We start from the raw sequence: 27254 nt of genomic DNA, 5'->3' as shown, positions 1-27254 counted from the left end.
GTGTAAGAACAGACTAGATCGGGGTCTTTACCTTTGTCTTCTGTTCTGCAAGTGATTCTCAAGAGCAAAAGCAGCCCTTGCAGAAATGCCTCCTGGCTGAACAAGCTCATACACGAACTTGCTTTCACAGGTTCCTCTGGAAGATCCCCTCTCAAAGGAGAGCCACAGGCAGATGATCATCACCGCCACTGCTCTGTCCTCAAGTTTCTATGAATCTACACATCAAATAGATCAAAGAGGGAAACCTCCCCTCTGCTTGTATTTCCACCTTTGCCTTCAAATCAGCCTCTGGCGTCACTAGCTCTCTTTCATTACTGCTGTTTGTCTCCTGATCTTGTTCATGGCTTTGGCATTCTATGATGCTGTTTGCTACATTGCCAATACTATTTTCTCCGTGCCTGCGCAGCCTTTCTCTTCCTTCAGACTCACTCTTTGCTTCAGTTTCTCCAAAGACACCTTCTTCCAGTTCATGTTGCTGCTTTCTATATGATAGGGCTGCGAGATCTGAGCTTTCACAGGAGTGAGCCCATCCCTTCCAGACCAATGCGGCAAATAAATCCTCTCAGAACATGTGCAACAGCATCAAACAAGGTGGCAACATGCATGATCCTGCCCATGGCAGGGGGGTTGGAACTAGATGATCTTAAGGTCCTTTCCAACCCTAACTATTCTATGATTCTGCACTAGATCACTGTTCATACACATACACACACGTACAAAAATGCTTGTAAATGCTTTTTGAGAGGGAGGTGGGACCACAAAGCTCTTCTAACCTACACAATCCGATGATTCTGTCATCTTTTTGCAACAACATACAAAGACTAGAACGGGAAACAGCACTGCTCACTTGACAGCACGCTACACAGGTGTTCTCCTCAGCTCTGCTGCAGCTCCACAGTGTGACAGTTGCTGCAACATTTTACTCCTCAAAGAATCACAGCTGATTCCTATTAATGCAGATATGGCATCAAAGGCCATTTTCTGCAATGCGACTAGAAATCTACCAAAGAAAACCATAATATACGTAAGTAGATAATTAGGACTGCTTAAGACTGAGGAACATCACTGCCACATAATGTATTATTATCCTATCACCTGAACAAGCTTGTAAATATAAACCAACAGTGAAAGTCCTCATGGCTCAATAAATATTTCATAATTTTCCCTTTCTTCAGTCCCCTTTCATAGGGCAAAGAGGGCTGGATTATGTAAAAATGCCATTTAAACGTGGAGGGTTTGACAGTCATTTTAACAGCCTCCTGAAGAGCCTGGAGCTACCCATGTCTTATGCACAAACTGGACGCAGGCATGTGGGCTGGAGGCTGAGCCCCAGTGTCCAGCCACAGGCAGCAAGAGCAGAAGGACTGACTGCACTACCGGGTCCACCAACATCAGGGTGGTAGCACTGAGTACTGTGGCTACCTCTTCAGCCTCACCAAGAAGTCAAGGCGTCTTTACCAAACAGACCTGGCAAACAAACAAAACTTGGGAATCCCTCTTGGCATGGGCCGAGATGTAGTTAAGGACAAGGTGCCCTGAAGTTTGCTTTCCTGTAGGAAGCAAATTTTACCATGGTAGAGAATTGCAGGGTCTGTCCTGTTTCAGACCCAAAGGTAATTGTGCCTTCCTCCGGCATTTTTCAAAGGGACAATTTTGCCCCCCAAAAGTGGGGAGATCTTCAGCTAGCACCAGTAAGAGAGAGATGATGTCTACTTTGATAATGCGACTGTCAGTGGGATTTTGAAATGTCACTCCCACACCTAGCAGATGCAGTTGGCACATTCCTTGTTTTAGAAAACTGTACTGAAGTTCCTTTTGTAATTGATGCAAAATGTTTCGCGATGCTGGAGCTTTGTTTTGAGGGAGGAAAAGAAACCAACTCTCATTCCCTTCCAATTGAAAGGCACTTTAATTAATTCTCTTGAGCATATTTAAACTGTTCTATCCTTTTTAAAGATGCTTTTGCAGGGACAAGCTATGTCCTTAAGTAAAACCCGTATGGCACCAGGCTGAACTAAAAATGCCCAAAACCAACACAAAAGAGCCAGCTGATGTTTCAAGAAGGTGGATTCTCCACCTATCACCATTCTTAGCCCTAACTTTGCCAAAACTTACATCTGTGACTAACTCTGGAAGGATAACCAAGACAAATGTTTGTATAATGGGTGCTTGAAAATGTTACTTGTTTTTAAACAAGCATGTAAGACAAATCGCAACTGGAATCACAGTGTGAAAAACAAATGAGAGGAGACACCAAAAACCTGTGGGAGAAAAACGACATGAGTTCCAATGAGTTTTAGTACCTTACCTTACAAGAGAACTCACCTAGTTATTTGAGTACCCAAAAAGCTTTAAACACCCCAAACCCATCTGCGCTCTTCAAGTCCTCTTTACCCCTTCAGACTTCTTCCTTTTCTGCCAAATGCACCTGGAAGACTGAAAGCCCTACAAAACAGCCCCAAATATACTTTATCTTGAATCCAGGATATATGAAAATCTGCATGTAGAAACATTGATTCCCAAGTTAACACCTCACTCAGAAATAAATCTTTGATTTTTATCCTGTGGCAACTAAACCTCCTCTCCCTGCAAGTCCTGACATTGAACTCCATGGAAATTGGACCAGGCTCCTACGAAACCGTCCATGACATTTTCTAAGGGCCCAGATCTATATACCCATATGCTGGTTTTTAACTTCAGCAGCTAGGAAACAAATCCAATATGTTTAAGACTGGAACAACACCGCTTACCCTCTGTTCCATCATGCAAAGTTTAAAAATTAACTCAGTTGGTTTTGGTATTTGTCCTAAAACTAAGGCAATGATCACTTTATCATCAGTATTAAATTCAGCTTGTCCTTAAAATCATCACAGTCTGTGAATTGCTCCTCTGTTTTCACAGGAGGATTTAGTTCTATTTTCTTCTTTGAGAAAACTGAAGATATATAGGCATATATTTCCATATATATATATATATATATGCAATATACAAATAACACTAGGTTGGAGAAAGGAAGACAAGCATACCCTGTACCAAATTCTGTGCAGTTGTTATCCTCCATTACACAGACACTTGGCAGTCTTCCATTATAAAATTTATGCACTAAAATTAGCTCTCACAATTGCAATCAATTGGAACAATCAAGCATAATTCAAAAAAAGAAAGAGGTGAGCATGGAAAACAATGTTACAGCACTGCAGTGATTCCTCTATTTATTTTTAATTAAGTTCAATACAGTCTTTCCATCCATCATTTATAAGGCTGCAAGCACACAACCTATAAGCAGAGTAATTCCTCATCAAGACATTTCTTTCTGCGAAGCCTTAGAACATTTCCTTTTCATTTCATTTTTGGCACAGTCTCCTCATCTTGGGGAATGATGCTGGGAAGAGACCCTAGAAACTCCCCAGCGCAGAAGATGCCCACCTCCATCTCCCCACATTCCAGCTTTACCCTCTCAGGCTGTTTCACAAACATGTGCACGAGCCCCACCATGCCTCAGTTTCTGCAGAGGAGTGACCTGGGTAACTCTGCTTTCTCTGCCCTTCTTCACCCAGGACCCATATACGTGGTGCTATCAGGGGTGATGGTGTAGTTCTCCAGGACCCCATGGAGCTACATGGTTCAGGGACAACCTGGCCCTGACTGTACCGATTCTTCCCATCTCCATCGCTGTGTGTTGAGTGGCAGAGCACAGGGGCTTTCCAGGAGGGGTGGGGATGGACAGGTCCCCAGGCAGCATCGGAGATGCCTGTAGCCATAATAGCTTACAGGGCAGCAACATGAACATTACCACTTTGAAAACATGAGCCTCACTTTCTCGCTCCACTGTGGGGTTAAGGGTTAAAAGTCATCTTACCAACAGAGAAGCCTCAGGAACACTCTTCAGAAAGATTTTCATGACCGTAAATGACTTTAAGAAAACTAAGACTTGGCTGATATGCATCATTTTTTATTTTTCAATCATCCTTTTTGACGCAGATGGCATATACTCTATATGGTATGGTGCCAGAGCAGAACTCAAAGCTACAGGCAGCTTTGTACAGATTTTTCCCCCTTGAAACAACAACTCATGAAACTAGTAATAAGTGTTAGATTGTTTGGAACGAAAAGCAGATAATGTATATAAACTTCTGGAAATGAAGTTGGCAAGAATACGCTAGAGAATATAGAATACACTAGAGAATGCAAATAATGAAAAAACCCTCTTTGTGTAATGCTTCTGTCTGGCATCCCACTTTAATCTAAGCAATCCTTCATCTTCTATACTAACAATCTACATAACTTCTTGCCCCTGAGAACCTATATCTTGCATGTCATCACTCATTCAAACTGAATAACCTGCCACTGTTTTAATTCGCTTCTGGGTTTTGGGTTGGGTTTTTGGTTTTTGAGGTTTTTTTTTTTAACAGGTCACAACTGTATTGTAAAGAAATATTGACAGATAGATAGATAGATAGATAGATAGATAGATAGATAGATAGATAGATAGATAGATAAGCATATGGTATTTTGCAAAGAGAAAAGTAAGAAAAGCTTGCATGGTACAGCTTGATCAAATCAGAAGCAAAGCCCTCGGGTACTATGCATTTGTCTCCCTTCCTCAGTTTCTAACAGCAGATGCTCTTCTGACCCAGAGCTATCATACTGAAAAGAAAAACGAGCATAAGATCATCATTCTTTGTATCATCTAAAAGCGATTTACACTGGCCAACATGAAACAAATTAAGCCATTCTGGACACAATAGAGAGCCCACCAACACAAGTTTAAGAATTTTCCATGGATGTCATTTGGCTTTGGTCCAAGCCTGTAATGTCATTTCTCACTGCCATCCTTTTGCACCATGAAATTCATGTTCAAGATTCTCAGCAGATAAAGCCAAAGAGGCCTCTCAGCAAAACATCCAGAGAATCAGCTGACTCTTCAGCAAAGTCTGCCACAAAAGGAGGCATATGGGCGTGACAAAAAATGGATTTAGTATAATACTGGTTCATGTGACACTAAATAGAAGCCAGTATCTAGCACATCTTGCCTGGATTTTATTTTTTCATTGAACACACCTGTTCTTCTCTTTCAAGATGAGGGCTAAGCTGTTTAAACAGCCAAGTTACTTTGAGAGCTATTTCCCTTAGCACACAAGCAAGCCCAGGCAAGAGAAACCATCCCTTCAAAACACGGCTGCTCCCTGGAGACAGTGCAGGGAGAAATTTGTGGAGTAAATATGCTCTGTGACTGCACAAAGAGCTTCATACTTGGTATTTCAGCACTCTATATTCCATGATTGCTCCCCACACACACCCCCAAAATGTACATTGCAATGAGTTCTATTGTCAAACTCATCAATTTTGCTCACAGGCTGAGCTGCACCTGCAGGTTCGAGTTGCTGCACCCCTCCAGGCAAACCAGCAACAGAAGAAGGTAACTGTCAAAAACAATACCAGGAAACAAGAGCTGCAAAAATATTTTTTATATGAAGAGTCTTTCTGTTGAGGGATGAAAGTTTCTTTTCAAAGGAGAAAAGAAATCCAAGAAGACCCATCACGCCATGGCCATTCACCTGGAAGAATCAGACATGTCTTGGGAAGAAGAGAAGGAATCTGAACTCGGGCTTCCACTTTCCAGCTGAGCCTCCTGATCACTGCCAAGGCAATACTCATCATTCAAGTCCAGAGCGGCTTCTTTACTCCCTCTCTGAATCAAATCGAGTTTTAAACCCAAGCATAGTGAGGATATTTCTGATTTCTTCAGGTCTTATAGAAGAGCATTTACATTTTCAAGGCAACTGCAACTAAAAGCTATGCAAGTTCAAGTTATTTAAAATTCCTCATTCTGAGTTTGCACTAAGAAGAAAAACATCTAGGGAAAGATTTTAAAAGAAATATATGAACTGCAAGGGATAGTTTTAAATATAGCAAAAAAAGGAGATGGCTAGAGGGAAGGATTTGGAGAACTGAAGCTGATAATCAGGAAACAAGAATGGAACAACACACCAAGCACCATAATGTCCTCCAAAAGCAATGAAAAGATAATCATTGCAAAAAGCATTGCCACAGCAGATGATGATCAGCAGCTGAACACATATATTCTTATGTTCCTGCTGTGCTAAGGAAACGCAACGATATCCCAAATACTGGAATTTTTTAAACTAGAGAGACAGGGAAAAGAAAATGGCCACACTCCAAAGGTATCTTTAAATATTTCCAGTGTTGCCTGGCACAAAACCCAAATAGTAGCAGACTTGTGTACCCATGTTGCCATAAAAGAAAGACCTCATTAGCTGGCCATCCCACTCCTCAGCCAAGGAAGCATGCTGCCAGGCTGCTCCAGGTACCAGAGGCAAAAGGTCCAAGGGCAGCCACTTAAGTAGATAATTTCAACCCTGGCATAGCCGACCCAGGCATTACACATCTTTCAAGATCAGGTGCTCACTGAGCAGATGACTGTTCAGATAACACACTGTAAACAAAATCATACACATGGATACACATAAGAAATACTTTGGCTTCAAAGGCATTTTTCTTCAGCTCGTAAACATTGCAGGAATTTCTCTCATGTCTCAAATAGCATCAATCTGTGCACAAAGTCAAGTCCACTCATGGCACGGTTTATGTTTGTCTGACCACAAGAAACAAAACGACAGCCTTCAGCTGCTCAGAGAGATTGCAGTACAACATCCTGAGGTTCAGAGATGCTCTGAAACGACAGGATAAGCTATTTTTGGAAACCTATCTGGTTGCTAAGGCAAATTCTTGTAATGATACACCCCATCCGCCAAGCAGAATCTGGTTTGCAAGTCAGGAGAGGAGGAAAAATTAAGATGAGAGATGACTAACCAGGGTAACACAAGAAATCAAATGAAACACCATGCTATAGAGAAATATGGTTACAGCTTCCATCAAGACTCAGCTAAACTCCTACACGAAACACGCCTGGTTGTTTTGAGCCAACGGAGCTCAGATCACAGGCTTGAAAGGCATTTCAAAAGGTTGTACAAGGCATCCTGCTGCCCCCAAGGCAGGATTAACTATATCTAAACAGTACCTTATGCAGAGCATATCTCTACTAAATTATAAGCATTTCTTCATACAGCTCTCTTGTACCAGTATTATTTGTCTTTTACACAAGGCAGTGAAGCACAAAGAAGCAAAGCAGTAAACCCTCAATTGCACATTAAGTCTCCTGCAAAATTAATAAATCATTCCAGATGCTAAAAAAATCCACAAATAATTGATGGATCAGTTTTCTGGGAGCTGTATGCATGGCTATCTTCTCATTTGCAAAATTACTGGAGCCTCAGTTCACATCAACCTGTTACACATCTGGATAATCTTACGTATTTTATAAAAGACCATGACAGTTTTTCTACCCAAATTCTAAACTTTCAGCCCAAGAAATGCCTTTGAAAGTTAACAGGGCAAAGATGGTAAAAAAAGGGACAAGGGGGGGGGGGGGGGGGGCATAAGCTATTTTCCATTGTCTCCAGGAACAGTGAAGAATGGAAACCTGCATGCTGATGTTTAGGAACACGAGCTTTGGATGATACAAACTGGAAAAGGTTGTATATACTTTACTGTGGTATCTGCTGAACTCAACTGAGATTATAAGAAAGCATGTAGACCAAGCTTAGTAAACCATCATGCTTAGTAGCTGAGTCCTTTGCATGTCAGAAGAAAGCTTCTAATTAAAATAGTATCTCACAAATGAGAATATTTATTAAACTGTTGAGGAGAGGCTTATATAATAATCTCACCTAGGCCTCACAGTCAAATGAACAGTGCCTACCAACATTTAGCCGAACTTAAGCGCACCTCACTGGTAACAGGCAGTACTCCCAACACAACCTTGGCATTAAAACTGAATTAGTGTGCTTTTTTCCTCCATTTTGACTTCTGATATAAAAAGGTTCAAACTGAAGAGAGACTTGAGCACTGCAGAGACCATGAACTAAGTGAAATTCACACAGCCACCAGGTTTAAAGATTACTGATATAATTGGTAGGAGTGAAGCTAGGAGCAGAATGAGCACAAAGACTGAAGCAGAAACCTCTGCCACAGCTGACGGATGGACATTCAGTGGGGCAGGCACCTCCATCGCAGTCCTGGCCACATTTCACAGGCTTCTGGTCAGCAGGGGTTGCAGCTCTCTTCACTGAAATAACCATGAACCAGTCAATGTATGAGACATCAATTCATTCTTCTGTACCAACACAACGCACCCCCAGCTCTCTGGCTTTATGAAAGAGCAGTTTTCAGATGAAGGTCATTCTGACACATTTACCTTTGGGCTGCAGATTCCTCACATACATGTGTGTGATATAGGGATCCTTTGCAAGGGTTGTCCCTGCCCAGAGGGGTGGCACAGCCATGGCAGAAGGTATACTCATGGGCCTCCAAGGGACAGGCCAGGACACCAAACCAGGCAGCAAGCCCTTCCTGCTTTTACTGAACATGCAGAGCTCCAATGCCACTCAGAGCTAATGCAGCAGCCCTTGTTTTGCTCCTCTGCTCAGGAAACAAATCAACTTTTACTCGACAGAGCATTTGGCCAAGTAAAGATAAGGCCCTCGCTGAACTATTCAGAGCTTAAACTGCAGCTGCCTTTAAAACCTTATCAACCATAACACCAAACACAAGGTTCTGTACTCTCTTCCAGCTGCCTTCCAAAAACTTCTTCAAATGGGACTGCTTGATATTTCCCTAGCCAGTCACAAATACCTGGCAATTCTCCATATCCACAGTGTGTTCTGCTGCGTGAGCTCCAGCCGAGGCACCTGCACCACTTGGAGGCAAAGCACAAGCAAGAATAAGGCACTCCCAAGCTTCTGCAGCGATCCAAAAATCCTGCTCAGGCCCTGTAAGGACCATACTGTGCATGTGGGTACACACATGCAGCAGTTTAATGAACAGTGTGGTTCACTTTAGGTACTGTTGAAGAGTCTAATGCTTCCAAATAACTCAATTTTGAAAAATGGGGCTTAAATACCATTGAAACCTAAGAGCGTAACGAGAAAAACACATGTGCACATGCTAAGAAACCAAACAGCTTTTCAGAACAGGATTTCTCTGACATGCTCCTAAAGAAAGCTTTTTTTTACTTAAATCATCAACTGAAAAGCATGAGAAAGACTTCAACAAATTTGTCAGTAAATAGTCCCATTCTACACAGGTAAAAACACTGGAACAAAAGTAATACCATAGCCTCTTAAACTGATAAAATGACATTATAAATTACAATATATATGCACATGTGATATTTGTATATGAACATATACATGTACCACAATGTAGAGCTTTTTTTAAACAACTTCAGGAGCAAGTTTGGTCACACAATGACCAACCCGTACAGAAAAGACTAAAGGGGAAGATAATCTCTAATCCAAGTGAAATCCATTGTAGTCAGGAGACCCATCCTATTGACAAAGATCAGACAGGGAATGTGAAGACCCAGTTTTTATTTCCCACAGCATCGTTTCCTTCCGGGCAGCCCCACTACATCTCCCCAAACCTGTAGCGTTCCTTCAGTCACTGTCATTCCAGGCAGGCCAGCAGTTTATGGAAAGGACCCACCTTGCTATGGTTAAAACCATTCACCCGCATTAAGGTCCTCGTCTCCCTCCAAGGGGCCCCACAGACAGATCAGCTGGCTTCTCTTCTCTGCTTCCCGCTGAAGGGAATGGGTTAATAAATACTGGGACAGAACATGCCTGTAGCTTTACTAGACTGTATAAATGGTTAAAATTTCCCTAGAGGACTGGGAAGCTTGTGGGGAGAACAGAAAATGCATAGCTGCACAAATACAAGGTTAGGGAAGGAGGATGGAAGGTACCAGGAGGTACCCAAAATATTTCTGAAGGGATACAGACACAGGCTTACCCAGCCTTCTGACAAGTATTCCGATTTTGAAAGATATTTTAATCTGCCCTAGATCTATATAAACAAAGACCATAGAAACAATTGTATATAGCAGCCTGGGAAAGGGGAATACTGGCATCATCTTTCACTTTGTAGCTTTACACTGGAGAAGAGGGAGGAGAAGGGAAGAGGGAAGCGAAGTAACCACGGTCAGCATCACGGCTCGACATGAACAGGCCTGTTCCTTTCGTTACTTTGGGTCATCAGGATAATTAAATCCCTTATAACAGCCACCGCTCCGCGTCAGACAGCGCGTATAACTGCGAGCCAACTTCTCCGAGTTGCACAAAAGAGCTGCTACGCATTGCAAAATAGCCTCTGTGCCTCCATCAGCACTTTCAGGACAGATTCTGGCACCGCTACTCCAGCAGCACCATACCACGCCGATCGGCCAGGCTGACAGACAGCCTCAGCCCATGCCAGCACATGGAGGCCCAGTGCCATTCGGGGAGCATGTGAGAGACCCTGTGCCTGAGATACAGCCTGCCCCGTGCCACGTGGAGGACCTCACAGTTCTACCACAGCTTGGATGCCACATGTCGCTTTGGAAGAGCAGTGGAGTTGATGGAAAGGTCAGTCTGAGTCGCTGCACTTCTGTTTCCACCCCTCCTCCCCCAGCTACAGGGTTTCTAAACTAATCTGGGTCTTTAGGCTTGTCAGCTTTTATTGCTGTTTCTTAAAGAAAAGCCCAGCTTTCATGCTCCAAACTAGAGGGCTGAAATCCCCAGACAAGTTTAGTAAGTGCTTTTTGCAATTCGCCTCTGCCCTTACTCATCCAAGTGTACTCCCTTAAGTGTCTCCTAAAAACCGAAGATAGGAAATGCGCTTAGTTTCTTCCTCATTTTCCCTTCCCTGCAACATTTTAATCAAAAAGCACCAGCCAGCTACATCCAGCAGGCACAGGGCAGATGGGAACAGCACCACTTTGTACAGATTACACTCGACAAGTCACATCAGCGGGGTGCAGCCTGAACCAATGTCCCCCCCCTCCCTCCCCAGATCCTGACCTCTGCTACATGGAAGTCTCTGACTTGGGGATGCCAGAGGGCAAAAAAATCCCTTGTTCTGTGCAACAAGGCATTGTTAAAGCGAAAATTCCTCGGGTCTTTTTTTTTCCCTAAATCCTTGACAAGATCTGCGTGTATGGCCCACAGCAAAAATCAAACAGGAGTTTACTGACCAGCTCTCACGCGCTGCAGAGACCAAGCCAAAGCTCGCACTGGCTGTCCTGTGACAATGGAGCACCTTTTCTATTTTAGTTTCACTTAAGTACAGGAGGGAAAAGAAATTACTAGAAACGTTTTTAACTAATAACTGGAAACTTTCTGTTAAACTAATCAGAGCTCTACACTTGCGTAGGGGTGCGCTATGGCTTGCCTAGGACACGTAACCAACCAAACATAGCCCACCATAGGCCCCTGGCAGGATCAGCTGCTAGGCTGCAACAGCACACATCTGTTAGCGCTGGCAATTTACAGCTGGAAAGTATTAGGGAGGGCTGATTAATTGCTACAATATGAAATTTCCATGCCTTCATTTCACATTAGTGGCTTCACAGTTAGCAAAAACCCAAGGGAAAAATCAGAAAAAGGTGAAGGGTGGCGGGTGGAGGAAGCAGTCCCTCTCAGACATGTCCAGAGCCAGGAGCATCCTCAGAGGATGCTCCCTTTTCAGCAAGGTTTCAGCTTTCATCAGAAACAAACAAGGCCTCCATGCTTTGAAGATGCACAGAAAATGCCACAGCTAAGAGCTGACACGGTGACATCCTCCAGAGCCCCCAGATAGCCCCAGGGCTGCCTTCTGCCATGGGGGATGTTGGTGCCCCAGGGACATGCAGCACTGCAGAAGGACCACAACTGGCCACAAGATGGATGGAGGCAAAACCATCCATCCTCCTTCCCCACCTCCCTCCTTTTCTTCCCCCACAAAAAGGAGGGGTGATGATTACAGAGCAGCTCCAAGGCTACAAACCTCTTGCTTCACACTTCCCTGCCCACCCAGCCCCTGGTGCCACATGTAGGGACCAACCACCTTAAGAAGTGGAGACCATCAAGAGCCACCTTCACCTTACCAGAGTGCAGGAGCAGGAACAAGCACGCACACCTGAATGGGTACAGGGACCAGTGACAGCCATGGAAGAATCCCAAATCCTCCATCAGAGGGCCAGCTCACCAGGAACCCAAGGCACAGAGACACACTGCATGCAGACGTCAGCATCACAGGCGTCCCATCAAGATGCTCAGGCCCTATTTGTCAGCATGGGGGCAATTTGCACCCACTGCTGAAGCAGGAATTCGGAAACCCCACTGCATCTTGCTCCCTGGATGGAGCAAAGCAAGATGACAGCTTTGCTGTCACCTCCCTGTATCCCTTCCTCTCCCCCCGCCCCTCCTCCGCCGCACACAGGCAGTGGGTTTATTTCCAACATGATGAACTCAGACGAACAAAAGAACAAAAACTCTCACCCCCTCCCTCCGGAGGAGAGGGGAAGATGCAGAGTTCAGTCTGCCACTCTGCTGCTAGCTAGCACTGCTGCTGCCAGTGCCACGCGGGCCGACAAGCACTGCGTAGTTTCACACACCATATGTGCAGCAATTGGGAAGCGCCAACAGCACAGGGCTGGAGAAGCAGCCACTGCCTGCAAATCAATGGTGCTATGGGGAGAGAGAAGCAGCAAAACAACAGCCACAAGTACTCTTGTCACATGGAGTCTTTCCAAGATGACATAATGCCCCTGGACGTGCTGCCAATCCGACATGAAAGGTGTGTGGACACAGGGAATACTTTGGTGTCACCCACCCGCATGTGCAGTGCTTCTGTAAGTGATAAACCCAGAACACTGCATCTACACCCACCTCAGGCCCCACAGGTGAAGATCTGGGGGTCAGCATCCCATGCAGTGACAGGCAAGGTCAGGGCAGCACGGGCACTGCGCACATGGCTGGTTGCATGCCACGCACACAGCTAAGCCTGGCAGCTCTGCCCTGTCCTCCCAGCCATACCCCTGGGACCTTTGCCTCTAGCTGGGAAACCCACTGGCAATGTTGGGGTTTCTCACTGACAGGGACCCACACCAGGCAGGAGGGTAGGGTGCAGGCAGACCAGCCCTCGGCACAGGTCAGTGATGCATGTACCAGGTGCAAGAGATGAACACCCTCTTGCCTGGGAGGAGACACCACCTCCTTGCAAGGACCTCCACCAGTGGGAATACAGCTTTGCCAAGCTTCGCATCAAAACCTTGAGGTGTACCTCACACCTGGGGTTTTCCAAGGTTGGGTTTTTTTGTGATGGTTGTTTGGTTGTTTTTTTGCTGTGGGTTTTGTTTTTTAACAGCTGCTGGGTCCATGTGACAAATTTTAAGCAGAGACTCAAACCCTCATAATTCAAGAGGCACAGAAATGGGGAGGGGGGGACACAGGATGGGGACACAACAGACACCCACACACTTGACTGTAAAATCCTAAGGGTAGAACAGCACAGAAGCTCTTGTCCCAGAAATAGCAAAGCTTTATTCTTTTCTTTCCTGAGAACACTTCAGTCACATAATTAAATAAAAGGAAGTTTTAAAAACATGGGCAGACACGTGTACTCACCTTGGCAAGATCTCTTGTTTTTCAAAGGTCTAACAGCTTCTAGGCGAATATAGCAGCTCCAGAACAATCGAGTTTGACAGTACTATCTGCAGAGAGGTACCTCAAAAGAGAAGGTCTGTGCTTTAATCTGTGTAGTCCCATTAACAGATTTTGGCCTTCACGTTTCCTCCAGTTGGCTTCTCCTTAGCAGAAGGGTCTGGAGACGAGTTGTGAGGATGCTCTGGGACAACCACAAGTAGCCTCTCCGGGGAGCTGGGTTCCAGCAACCAGGGTGCAGGGCTGATGCACCAAACGGCTGCGCCCCGGGTCAAGCCTCGCCTTCAGGTACCAGCACGCTCCCCTGCGCAAAGAGCAAACACAGAGCTGACAAGTGCAGCCTTCAGCTACAGTGCCGCGTTTTGCTTGTGTTTTATGTAACCATTTATGACTGTTATTCAATTATGAAGGAGAGCTTGCCATGGAAACGGCAAAGAGGTATTTTGTTTAAGATACAGAGCACACTTTTTAAGTAAGAGCTATTCCTCTCTAATACGCAGACACCTGAACCACGTCCAAGGTTTTACGTTTAGATGTGTTTGTTTCCCAGAAGGCAGCCAGGACTCCTTGAGGGCTATGAACCACACGGCACACCTGAAAGCAAACACTTCTTTAATTTTTCCTCCCTAAAACTAAAAAGCCAGGTGAAACAAAGCAACGGATCTGACCCTTTGTGTGGCCATTGGGGAGTTAGGCAGGAAAAGCCATTTTCCACTGAGGCTCCATGGGACTGTAGTGGCTTTGCTGACTGCCAGCCTACATTAGCTCCCCAAACTGCTAAGACTCAGGGACTGATCCCAGTCCCATACAGCCCATAGCCAGTCAGAAAGTGACCTAGTAATCCAATTAGGCAGTAACACAGGCTGCCTGAAGAAATAAAACAAAAGGAAACAGGGAGTGGAAAAGTAACAGGAAAGAAGTTATGCCTAAAGCAAAGTGTATCCTCATTACTCCCCTAATCTGGAACTGCAAGCAGGAGCTTAGTTGGGTGCCCAGTGCCTGTGAGACAGGGACAGCAAGCTACAGAAAGCCCAGCTCACACCCCAGCCTGGAACTCCCCCATCACCACACACAAAAGCAGCAAAGAGACAGCCCTTTCTAGTCAGTTTGGTCAGTAAAGCTCAGCATGATTTCTCCAACCTGTTCTAGCTATTTAACACGCTTCTCCGACTTTTGTCACACCACATTCAGCCATTGCCAGGTATTCTGAGTGTGTCATCCAGAAAACCACACGGCTGCAAAGGGACAGGGGAGGGACACCACAATTATTTCCTCTGAACGTGGCTGGGTGGCAGAGGCTGCTCCCCTGAGCACTCCCTCAGGGTGCCTGTCCCCAGCTGCTCAACCTCACCAGGTGCCCAGCTCCAAAGAGTGGCTCCTGCTCTTCAGAGTATGCCCCACATCAAGCACAAACATGAGCAAGCGCATGAGAAACTGCCCGTTCAGCTTTAAAGGTCAGAACCCCTGGGAAGGTAAGGGCAACGCAATTTTGCGAGGCACTGTGAAAAACACTGCGGCTACAGAAAAGGGATTTCTGATTAAAACAAATGTTTAAACTGCTGGTGGTTTCCACACCCCTCAGAAACCAGCACGGCTAAGGTTTAAAAAAAAAACATTTTAAGCCACTTCCTGGCCGAGCTCTGGCTTCTGCTGGGCCAGAAGATAATTACAAACTCAAACACAGAGCAAGAGATCTCAGCTGCCGATGGATTTGTTTGTGGGTGTGAAAGCTCAAAAGCACGAAAACTATCACATCAGCTTCCATGCTGGAGGCCCGAGTAGCAGCAATATCTGGGGGTTTGGAAAACAACAAAATGAAAGAAAAAAACACTTGTGAATGCCATTGCTCTGGAAAATTAGCATTTTTAATAGGAAAGTAAACATAAGGCTTGGTTTATATGATGATAACTATCAGCATGTCAGGGGTGTTTTACGGTTTCTCCATTATCACAACAAAAGCGTGCTGAGCATCTTGGTTGAACTGCAGGAGTTAAAAATCCATAACATCCCAGCTTCTTACTGATAATTCTGCAAACAAGAAGTGACAAGAATACACTTGTACCACTGATTTCTTTGATGAATAATTTTTAACAGCACTTCTAAGTCTGCAGAGAGATCCAGTTATTTTATCAAGATGGACCTGCAATCCAAGATCGAAGTTTGAAAGGATGATAGGTTAAGGAGCTGGGCATCTATCTCTGGCTTAGAAAAATCCTCCTCCTGAACATTATCATAAAGGACTTGCTTTTGCTCTGCATTCTGTGACACGACACTGCACGGCATCATCCATCAATGAAGCAATGCCTCTTGGTAGCTGCTCATCGTGCTACCAAAACCTTGGCTGAGCGTGGGCACGCCCTGTTTTGAGACAGACTGGCTCCTGCACTGGTCCAGCTCCTATGCCAAGCAGTTCCCCTGGACCAGAGAAGAGCCAGGGGCAGCCAAACTGCCCTCCCTGGCCAAGACCAGACATGGAGCCGCTGAAGCCCATGCCTGCTCAGCTACAACCAGATTTTTCCACCCTGAGGGTGTCCTGGCACAGGGTACAACCCCAGGGGCTCCTCCATGCCCCAGCATAAGAGGTTGCCCAGCAGAGGCAGTGCCAGCTTCACACACAGGATGGCCCCAAAACGTGCTCCCATATGTTCCCCATTGTGGGCAGGGAGGGACAAGGAGCTTGGGACCTAAGCAAGTAGATCTCAAACACTGCAGGTTCACTCAAGCTGCTGGGCAGTGTTCATGCCTACATGGGTATAGGGAAGTGACTAGTTTCACAGAGCGGAAAATATTTTTCTACCCTCTCCACAGATGACTAGCAACACAAACCTGAAACATCAAAAAACATCTCTTAATTACCAAAGTCAGCACTTAATGACTCCAATTACATTGCCACTGATTTCTGAAAATTGGATTCTCCACTACACTTGCTGTGTTTAAATTAGTTTCTTACCTCATTCATGGTAATTATACTTTGACAAACCAAATTAAAATACTGTAGAGATTTCTGAAATCCTACTGAAAAATAGTGGGGATTTAAGAACAAAACATTTCTTAAGCCTACTGCAATCCACATTTCTCATCGCTCTATCTTCAGGAATGCAGAGGGTTAAAAGATAAGAGAAATGCAAGGTACAGTATTTTGTTAAAACGCAGCAGAAACAGTGTTTTGGTAGTAAGAACAGTGTTTTGGTTCTGTGACAGAAACTCACTGTCTTATCCCCCTGTATCACAGAAATTAGCTTCTCCTTTCATCCTAAAAACCAACAAAAGTTACTCTCCTCAGGCTCACCATCACCAGAGGACTCCAGCAATGAGAAGACAGATGTGCATTTATCGGAAGGAAATTTATTTCTCACAACTAATAGTTTTCTGTATCTAACCTGCATGTTGAGAGCCAGTATCTAGACCTATTATCAAAACATGCCAATGGGATAAGCACAGCTTCTTCAGGATGCAGTTGCACCCATTTGGGAATGCTTACCCTTAATTAGGGAATCATATTCCTTATTTGAGGGCTGCAGCATCTCTCCTCTGGAAACAGGCTGAGAGAGTCAGGCTTGCTCAGCCTCGAGAAGGCTCAGGGAAGACCTGACAGCAGCCTTCCAGTACTGAAAGGGGGCCTACAAGAAAACTGGAGAGGAACTTTTTGACAAGAGCATGTAGTGACAAGACAAGAGGCAACAGCATTAAACTGACAGAAAGGAGATTTAGATATTAGGAAATAAATCTTCACTATGAGGATGGTGAGACACTGGAACAGTTTGCCCAGAGAAGCTGTGATTGCCCCACCCCTGAAAGTGTTCAAAACCAGGGCAACCTGGTCTAGTGTAAGGCGTCCGTGCCCATGGCACGTGGGGTAGAACTGTGTGACCTTTAAGGTCCCTTCCAACCCAAACAATTCTGTGATTCCATGATTTTCAAGTTCCTGTTTGTAATTAGTATTAGAAATGTTAAAAGACAGGAACATAAACTGCATATTTCAAGAAACTAAGCAACCAATGCAGAGAATGCATAAACCCAGTATTTTAGGGAAAGCCTCTACATGTGTTTACTTCATATGATATAGAAAGAGCAGTGATTTCTCCAAAGATGCCCCTCCATATATTTTTATCCAAAAGAGGAAGGAAAAAACACCAACAGTCCCTAGTCCCTTTGCCAATCTCAAAATTAAAACATCCAAAGCACATACCCTTAACACTGCAGCAGCCTGGCAATAGCCACAGCAGTTCCTGATATCCACAGTAACTATGGCAATTCCAAGGTGCTCATGCCAACACTGCAGGCAGCATCGCAGTCCAGGCAATACAGTCACAGGAATGTGTCTCAACACCTGGACAAATTAATCCTAATTCCTGCAGGACCATGACCATAGCCATTTCAGGAGCCAGCTACCTGGCACTGCATCTCAGACAACAGGCAGGCATTACACTGGCTGGGAGGTTAGTACACAGAGCAATCAAGCCAGCCCCAAAGTTAGCTGTCAGGAAATTAAAGAAAGACTTCAGGTTTCTGAGGGATCACAACTGCCCCAAAGGAGCAACGACAAGTACAAAGAAGCCTGGACTAACATGGCATGCCATCCTCTAGATCCTCGTGGCAAAGCAGTAAGGCATCACAAAGCCCCCACGAACTCATTAAAACTAGAGAGGAATACAAATGGGTTCATCTGCACATGTTCGGTGTGTACAGTGCTAACTCAAGAGGCAAGAGGATACAGATTTACAGGGTCACATTTTTGGTTCAGTATAGGGATATAATATGCTGCTGTCACAGCTACTTCTTGCAATAATACCTTTTCATTATGTTCGTTTCTGCTTTATTTTTATTCTCATCTTTCATGGATACCCATTACTCAGCAGTGGTTGTTGGATTTTACGTTCACATATGGTTTAAAAAGGAGGCTGTTTAATGTTCCCTGTATGTAAATAACTACATTTCAGTCCCTGCTGTGCAAGTGAAGAAATGATTAGATTATAAATCTTGAATATAGAAATATGTCAAGAAGGTTTTCATCTAGAAATCTATTAGAGCTTACTCAGAGTTACATTTTCTATCTTCCCTTTTGCCCATGAATTCCCACTACTTTTAATGAGCACATAAAGCAACTAGCAACAGGCAAAAATGGTCCAAAAAGCAGGACTTCAGGGGAGCAGCCGTTAACCCAGGTGCAGCCCTTTTGGAGGCATCTCTTTGCCTGGAGGCAGGGCTTTCACCACCACTGGCGCAAAGGCAAATCCAAAGCCATATCCAACAAGTCAATGCCGAGGGGAGGCCAAGTGCTGCCTGGGGAGCCCGCACAGGACACACTGGACAGTGGGAACCCGGGGAAAGGCCACCTGGGATAACATGGCAACCCCTGCTGCCACCCATGCTGGTGCCCCATGTGAGCAGGAGCCACTGTGCAGGGAGCTGGCTTCACCACCAGCAAAGAGCAATCATAAGACAACACATGCAAACAGCAGTGCAGCACAGCATGGTAAGAGCCAGAAGGGGCAAACACCTGCATCTCGCATGATTCTGCTTTAGTTCTATTTGTGGCATAACCCTAGCGCTGCTACTAGAAACAAACACAAGCTTTTCAATGTAATCAATTCATTTTTCAATAACATAGTTGCCACTATTCATTTCAAATCAAAGCCCCCACGCCAAACCAAGCCAAGCCACACCAATTCTTTTTCAAAAATGAATGCCATGAGAGGCAGAAACAACACTAACGTAACCACTAACACTGACAGCTTGATTGCTGTCAGAAAGCAGCACACAGAATAATCTTTTGAACTTCCCAAGGTGGAGAAACACTCTTGAAGTAAATAAAGAGGAGATACATAATTCATTGTTCAGCTGGTCTCCCTTCCCTGCTGAGCCATAACAGACCGCAGGAAATGCTCCTGCTCCCTGCCATCCCCCAGCCCTGATATTCCTAGGCCTTCCAGTGCAGGGAATAAAGGCAGAAAGCTCACATCAGCTATCGAGCAAGCAGCATACAGCTGCAGGTAAATGGGCAGCAGACCTTTCATCACAAGCACCCCAGCCAGCCCATGCTGCAAGCCACAGAGCGCTTGCTCACAAAAGTCTGGACCTGTTCTGGAGAAGATGGAAAGCCTTAATAAAGTATGACACACCCCTGAAAGGAAGCAGGGAACATGTCAGGCAGCAGTGGCAGCATCCCATTTCTTTCCAATAAAGAGGGAGTTTATTGGGTTAAAACTCCCATCTCACCCTAGGATGGTGAGGACACAAATGGTTTCCATGCAGGGTACGGGCAGTGAGCAGCACTCACTGCCAACTCAACCCAGCAGCAGAATTGCCCAAGTGTATTGGTACCACCACAACCAGGAGCAGGCACTCCTCATGCAACCACCTCCTTCAGGTAGGTCAGTGCAAAGATAAGTTTCTGGTGGCAAGCAAACAAGAAAAGCCAGGAAAAGCCTCACAAGGCAGAAATTAAAGCACTAATCAAGAAGCCAGGAAAGAAGGAAAAATCTTTGGCCTGTGGAAGCAGGTAGCAGATAGCCTGAAACTGAATATTAATTTGATTTGTACAAATGTAGTCCAAGCTATTGAGTTTGAGCATGGTCTTTTCTGCAGTTAGGAGACACTGAAGTGACTGCAAGAGCTAAGGGATTCAAAAGATGCCCCAAATCAACACTGCAGTACAAGGATGGGAGGAACCCCAGTGCTGCTCAGCTTTGCCTACTTCCATCCCCATCCCACCCCGCACTCTCTCAGAATACTGATGAGGAATTTTTGCCCAAAGCCAGTCGCAGTAACTGATTTTTGCTGACCTAAAGTTATCCTGCAGCTCTAACAACAGATGATGGATCTCATTTCCTACCCTAGCAGCCTCTGTGGTGTGGCATTGTCTTGCATATTAACAATCCTTAATTGACAACTAAAAGCTTCTGCAATGTCTCAAGTATGGATTTTACCACTTAATCCAAAGCAATAAAGAGCCAACAATGTAAAGTATATTTAAGGAAAGTATGTTTAAGTGGAAAGGGGCATCAAGATAATTTTTCTCCTTGACCAGTGGTGGCAGGTGAGTAAGATGAGTAATATTAGCCTGAAAGGGACCTTTAAAAAATAAATATGTATTTTTTAAGTTGGCAGGGAATAAGCCTATTCAGTGGAAACAGGAAGAAAAAAGGTCAGGGAAGCAAAGGAAAAGAGCTGCCCACCTGCCCATGACACTGTCAGCTTCAGACAGTGACTGAAGATTAGGAGTATAGATCACCTCCAGTCAGAGCTCCTGGATTTCAGTGCTTCCTGTGACTGCTGAAGAGGCATTGTCAGCTGATTCTTATTTCTCGAGTTTGGGATGACCACTGGGGTAGGATAAGGCTGAAAAGAAGGGTTAATTAAACAAAGAAGAAAATAGTTATAAAATAGTTATAAAAACATCTAAGAGATGGAACCCTGTTTTAATGACTTATAGTCTCACTGTATGTTCCTGCAGAAATTGTAAGTACTGGGACATTTATTAGGGTAAAAGCAATCACACCCAAGCCACCTCCTTTTCTACTCTGTAAAAGGAGAAAACGCTGCCAAGAATCTCTTCATCCAGAAAACAAAGCATCACCAAGGACTTAGGAAAATGATCATGTTGCCAAAATAAGACTCAAAAAAATATACTCATCAAGCTAATGTGGCATTTGTTGTTTCCTTGCCTGGAGGAACAGTGCATCAATGTTCAGGTAGGTGACCAAAACCAGAAACCCACCTTCCCTCTCCCTTCCTGCTCTATGGCTAGACTCTCCATTTTCCACTCTCTTCTGTGATCTATTTCTGTTTGTTTGAGAAGTCATATGGCCACGGAAAGGCCCAGAGCCTTCAGGGTAAAAATACATGTGAAACATAGATCATGCCTACGTTACTCATCTGATGGTTATTTAACGTTTTTTAGTTTGGTTTGGTGGTTTTTTTTTTTGTAATATACCAGTAAAGAAAAAATACTTCAGTCCAATTTCATAACACATTTGAAGTCTTGCATCATCACGTTCATGAGGTCAGAATCACAACTGTCACAAGTTTACTACACCGCCGTAAATCCCAGCACGGTAACGCTGAAATACCCCAGCCGCCAGAGCAGCGACGCTGCGACCGTGCTGCATTTTTAACCTCGATTGTGCATAATTGTTAATCTCTGACCCATTCCCCAGCAACCCTCAGCAGAAGTGGGTTGCTAAGCGACCCATTTGTGCTCCAGACACTTTTTAAAGCTAGTTTAGAAATGGCCAAAAGTCAACAGAGTACTGTGGACAGATCCCAGGTGGAGGTGCAAGCATAGGAAGCAAGTGAGACTAACCTTCCCACACCTCTATCAAAAGTGTCAGTAATACTCGTGCCACATATGAAAACCCCTTAAAGAAGCCTTGCTGCAGCTCCAACACAGCTCATACACCTCCTGACCTGCAATATTAATTGCCTCCTGCTTCAGAACGAGCTCCTGTGCAACTGCCAGCATGAGAAGATAAGAGTTGAGGCGCCAGACCTGCATGCTCACGCTGCCAGGGAATTGCACCCACGTCTGAGAGGTGTTAGGGCTGCAACCCAGCAGAGCTGAGAGCAGAAACCCTGCTGTGCTCACCTACCAGCTTTACAGGGGTTGTGACCCCAAACATCTAACACAACCCATGGATGAAAGGCAACATCCTCCACCCTAGCACTTGCAGAGGCCCAAAGGACCGCATTGAACAAGAACAGCCTTTAGAAACACTCATTGGGTTTTATTAGGGAAAACCACAATGTCCTATGAAACCTAATGGGTACATAATTACTTTCCCAGCCAGGAGTGCAGGGACTTTCAATAGACTGATAATTACAAATAATCAGTTAGAATTAATCAGAGGGTAAAAATAGTCCAACCTGTGTTTCTGCATCCATGGTGCCCTGCAGCCTCTCCTTTCCAGCTCCCCATCAGCAGGTATCCTGGTAGGCATGCCATAATGGCACCCAGTTGTGGGCCTGACAAGCAACACATGAGGCAGCCAAATTACTTCTGCTGCACCCTTCAACAGGCTGGGGCTCTCACATCCACGAGGCTGCCGCATTTCTTGGCATTTGTGGAGAGGGACCTCCTAGCTCCAAGACCTTTATCGTTCTGGCAGACTAGGTCAGGTGGACCTCACAAGGACTGTGAGTGCTGCCCTATCTCTATTTTTAACTCTCTTTTTTCTCTTTTGAAAACACACCCTGAAAAAGAGGAGCAACACTTACTGTGTTATGTCACTGCAGAGAAGCGTGCCCTTCTCATCGTGGTATTGTACTCATGTATCACCAACTTATTATCAACCACTAATGTCTGTCATTATTAGTTATAGAAACTTGATTTTTGTCCTATAGAAACCAGTGGTTAAAATGCTACAGATTTAAACAGAAGCGAGACTGAGCAATCACAGTAATTGTCCAGAAGGAACTGGAAAAATTGCAGGATTTGGAAGGAACATGCAGACACAGAAGCTCCAAAGTTCTGCTTTTTCTGACCTTAAGTTTTATAAAAATATAGCCTATCAGTGTAGGTTATAGTAGTAACTAATGTAAATTAGACCTTTAAGATCAGGTTCACAAAGCAGCAGCCATATGCCAGAGTGGATACTCAAGTAGCTGAACCTGCCTGTTGTCTTGTTTTCAGAACAGACTGTGTATCAGTTTAATACATTTATGCAAACGTGCCTTTTTTCCCTCCTTTTTTTCTTTCAAGCCATCAAGAAAACTCTAAGAACAGTTTAGCCCAACAAGTACCAGGGTAAATACACACAAAGCCAGCAAAGGCTTCCAGCTTGTGCCTCTATTTAACCGTCAGCAATCTTCTTTTCACCAGAAGTAGCATGGGCTACAACACAAATGTTTTACAAGTAACAGAGATGGGTTAAACAACAGTGAAAGCTTTATTTTGTAAAAAAGGGAGAGAATGATTTGGGCAACCAGATGACTGCCAGGTACAAGACATGCAAAAAAAGCTGAGAGGTAGAGGAATCAAGAGGTCAACAATAAAACAGAGAAGGGACCCTGAGCAGAGCACCCACCTAATGGAGCTGGCCAGGCACACAGCAGGGCAAGGGGACAGAAATCGGGTTCCACATTGCTCAGTCTTCACCCTGACCAGCGTTCCCCCTCCTGCTGGGTGGGGCAGGGCGATGGAGAGACCGATGGGGAAGCCCTATGGCTTGGCCCCATCTTCACCATAGGTGAATTTTCACCCCCTGAGCACCAGCTGAAGCCTACAGGCAGGGATGTGCGCAGCACATCAACCTACACTACCACATTCACCTCCACACTCGCAAAAACTTGGCATTTGTTTCATTTAGTGTCTGGTTTATAACCTTGTGAAAGAAACGTTATGAAATTATTCATTTGGAAAAGAATGATTAATCATGAAGATGTCATACAAAACCAAGGGGCCCTGTGAGTAATTTGACCACTTCTGTTCAGACTATTTTTTATACTTTGTCATAAAGGGCTTAAAACCTTAACCCAGCTTGCCTTTACTGCTGCTCTGGGGGTCTGAGCTCTTGTTTATCGCACTTGGTGGTACTAAAACGAGTTATGCAGCATAAAGCTTTGTCACTGCCTTGTCAGTCACTCTAAGCAACACAATACCATCACCTCCAGCTGACCCCTGGAAGTTAAGCATTGTTTCATGACAAAATATTGAAGCTTGTTGATGGCAATCTGCCCTCCAGACAGACAGACCGACCTTGCGCAACACCCGACCTGCATCCAAAGCCAAGGCATCAACCAGCAGCATTGCTAACTGGAGATAAATACCCACCGCACATGGGAAAGTGATGAGCCAGAAACTTCAGGACTTCAGGAAGGTTGCTGGGATTAAACAATAACATTTCCACCAGTTCTGCAGAGAAAAACCTAGAGACGACCCAGGGTGTGAAACTCTGCCAAATAAAACTGCTAGGAACTGGGTTGCTCACTGTTCACTTTTGTAAGCAAAGCTTCTAGGAAAAGAAAACAAACCTTTTGGTCCTAGAAGTGCCTGGAGTATCAAACCCGGACTCAGCTCTATACCCTGCTGTCCCTGAAAATAGAATGGATCAGGTGGGAAGAGCAGAAGGACAGTTCAATGTGTGTGTGCACACAGGCATCAAACAGTCATTACTGCTTGGGGAGCCAGGAGACAGACGGCAGAAGTCACTTTAGGCCCACCGGCCTCTGCAGAATGGTTAACAAAAGAAAAAAGGAGCTGTAAAGAGGTCCATAACACAGAACAGTTCCTGGAGGAAAGCAGCACCTGATAAAAGTTTCAGTTGTTAAATGATTGATCCCGCAGGCATCAAGCAACCAGCCTCGCAGCAAAGCGGAGGTGACTGCTGAGATGGCTGGATGTTTTACCTGTATGGAGACCTGAGGACCAAGCCTAAAAGTTTCATTGAATTCTCTGATCCCTAATGAAAGAAGAAATAAAAAGAAAAGGGGGAAAAAAAAAGGCAGAAAAGAGACAACCAGCGATGACCTGCATAGTGCTCTACTCCACTGCACAGGAAGTAAATCCGACCATGCATAAAATATGACAATATGTATTTGGAACCAAATTACTACTTCATCAGACCTATTAAAACCAGCCATCCAGTGGAGCCTGAACTTACTCAGCTCAACACAAGCAAGCACAAGGCAGTTGAGTCTGGTGAGGGGCTTGAGACAGCAGAGGAGGCAGAGGAGTGCACAAGACCTCTTCCATAGCAGAGAAGAGATGGTTATACATGCTACTCCAGGTTGCCAAAGATGATAACTCCTTCCATCTGCACCCTATGTGCCAGACCCTGTGTTCTGCAGGGTGCTCTTGCACCCATGCAACTCAGGGTGTGCAGATGGCAGGGAAGCCTTGGTGAAAATCAACCCTACCATGAGTGGTTTCTAGCAGACCAGCTCCCTGATCATCTCACCACACGGTAGCTAGCATTTTCCTTGTCCTGTCCCTTGTGCCAGCCTCTCCAGGATGCCAGGGTATGGAAATCCTCCTTCTCCTACCCCATGTCACAGGGATGCACACAGGGCAGAGCTGGCACAGCCACTCCTGTGCTGAATCCCTTCTGGTAAAGCAGCCTCATGTTTCCAGAGAGCCATTAATCCATCACCTTTCAGCTCAGATTCATACAAATTATTATCCGTCACCTTTCAGCTCAGATTCATACAAATTATTTTATTCATAATTAATTAAGGTCTCTAAATGTGGAAATTAAATTAACATTTACAGTGTAAGAGGAGATAACACAAAAAAAACCCCTAGATAGCAGCAACATCTCTCTCCTCTGCATGAATCAGGACGAGGGGTGGGGGTGGTGGCTACCTGGCAGTCATATTGTGTAGTACAGTGAAATCTGTATTAGGTTGTAATACAGATTTCAGCATCTTTGAAGAGCTGCTCAGGCCTGGTCACAAGACACGTGTATGTCTGAAGTGCCAAATTAATCCCCAAACTCAGGTGCCCCTCAACTCTGCTCTAAAAAAAACCCTACTCTGTCACTAGGAGCACATGTGCAGGACAGCTAAGAACCCAGTGTTTCTTTTATGGCTTGGCTCCTCCATTGGAAAACAAGCTGTTTGAAACACAAAAGAACGCTCCTCGTCATACGTATTTAGACTCACCTTTCCATTCAAATCAGGCTGCAGCAAGAGAGAACATACAGGGAAACAGATGGTCCTGCACTGAACACAAGGCATAATTCACTTGAGGGGTTGAGAGTCAGGGAGGAAGATAGGAGGATGAACGCCACCACTGAATTCAGCCTTGTAGTTACAGCAGAGCCTTGATGTACATACTGTAACACATACTACAGCCACAAATGTTTCTGCATTAGCTCAGAAAGGAAAGATTCTTGAAAGCTTTTCATTTCTTGTTTCAATGGCAAAGCAGCATCTGAATTGGTGATGGGGATTATGATGACTGTTTCAAAGGCAACTTCCTCCCAGGCTTGATAGCCCACCAATGCAGTTAATACCAGAATCCATTACAAGAGTAAAAGGATCTTTTTCACCTATATTCAGCCTGGTTTGCCTGGTTTCAAAGGGATATTTGGGCTGAGATGATGGTAGGAAGATGGTCTGTACAGTTCCGCAAAAGAGACCTGGAAACAGACATGTCCCAAGCAGTAGCATATTCAGCCAGGCAGCCAGGTTCCAGAAAGGGTAATAGCCATGTTGAAATTAAGGAAAGAAGATAAGGTTAATATATGTGACTTTTCTGATTCTGCACAGCCAAAAACAACAACACACAAACTAGAGGAAAGTTTTAGGGCTAGACTGCCCCCGGATTCCAAGCACCCTCACATCTCAGTGAAGTGGGTGGGGGCTGAGTGTACCTGTGTTAAAAGTATGCACAACCTTTCCTTACAGAGGGAACAGGGGGAGGCTCCCCACAGTACTCCACAGGAGCCTTTCAGGATCAGTTCTTCACTTGGCAAGACAAAAACGACCAAGCCAAGTAACAGCACAGGCATGTTTGTTGCTGAAAAAGCAGGCTCTGGAAAGATTGAGAATGTGGATAGCAGGAACAAGAAGAACTGCTCCGTCTGGTCTCTCTTCCTCGTGCGCCCATCTCTGTGTACCCGCTGTCTTCATGAATCCAACCAACTGGTAAGTCCCCTTCTGCCACTGACGCACAAAGGATGAGAAACCTCAATTAAGGATCCACGTCTAGCAGGCTGTCATAATTCGTGCCTTTAGCTCTGTGGGACCCCAGGGCAGTTCCTGGCGGGTGGC

At 44.9% G+C, this 27254-nt stretch overlaps 1 protein-coding gene across 6 annotated transcripts in view; it reads right to left on the bottom strand.

The window, feature by feature from the left end:
* Positions 1-27254, bottom strand: part of TIAM1 (TIAM Rac1 associated GEF 1) — a 192899-nt gene that overhangs the window by 141153 nt on the left and 24492 nt on the right. For 3 of the 6 annotated variants that reach the window (XM_061453658.1, XM_061453664.1, XM_061453661.1), the window contains exon 2: positions 13506-13845. The exons of the other annotated variants lie outside the window; for them this stretch is intronic. The gene's annotated coding sequence lies outside the window, so the exon portion shown is untranslated. The remainder of the gene's footprint in view (positions 1-13505; positions 13846-27254) is intronic. 6 annotated transcript variants of the gene reach the window in all.

The sequence above is a fragment of the Pezoporus flaviventris genome, unplaced genomic scaffold (genome assembly GCF_033815535.1).
Source record: "Pezoporus flaviventris isolate CSIRO_AGI_PZ_B2104156 unplaced genomic scaffold, CSIRO_AGI_Pfla_v1 ptg000015l, whole genome shotgun sequence".
In the NCBI taxonomy this organism is placed as follows: Eukaryota; Metazoa; Chordata; class Aves; order Psittaciformes; family Psittacidae; genus Pezoporus; species Pezoporus flaviventris.
This window is presented reverse-complemented; position numbering and strand designations above follow the sequence as displayed.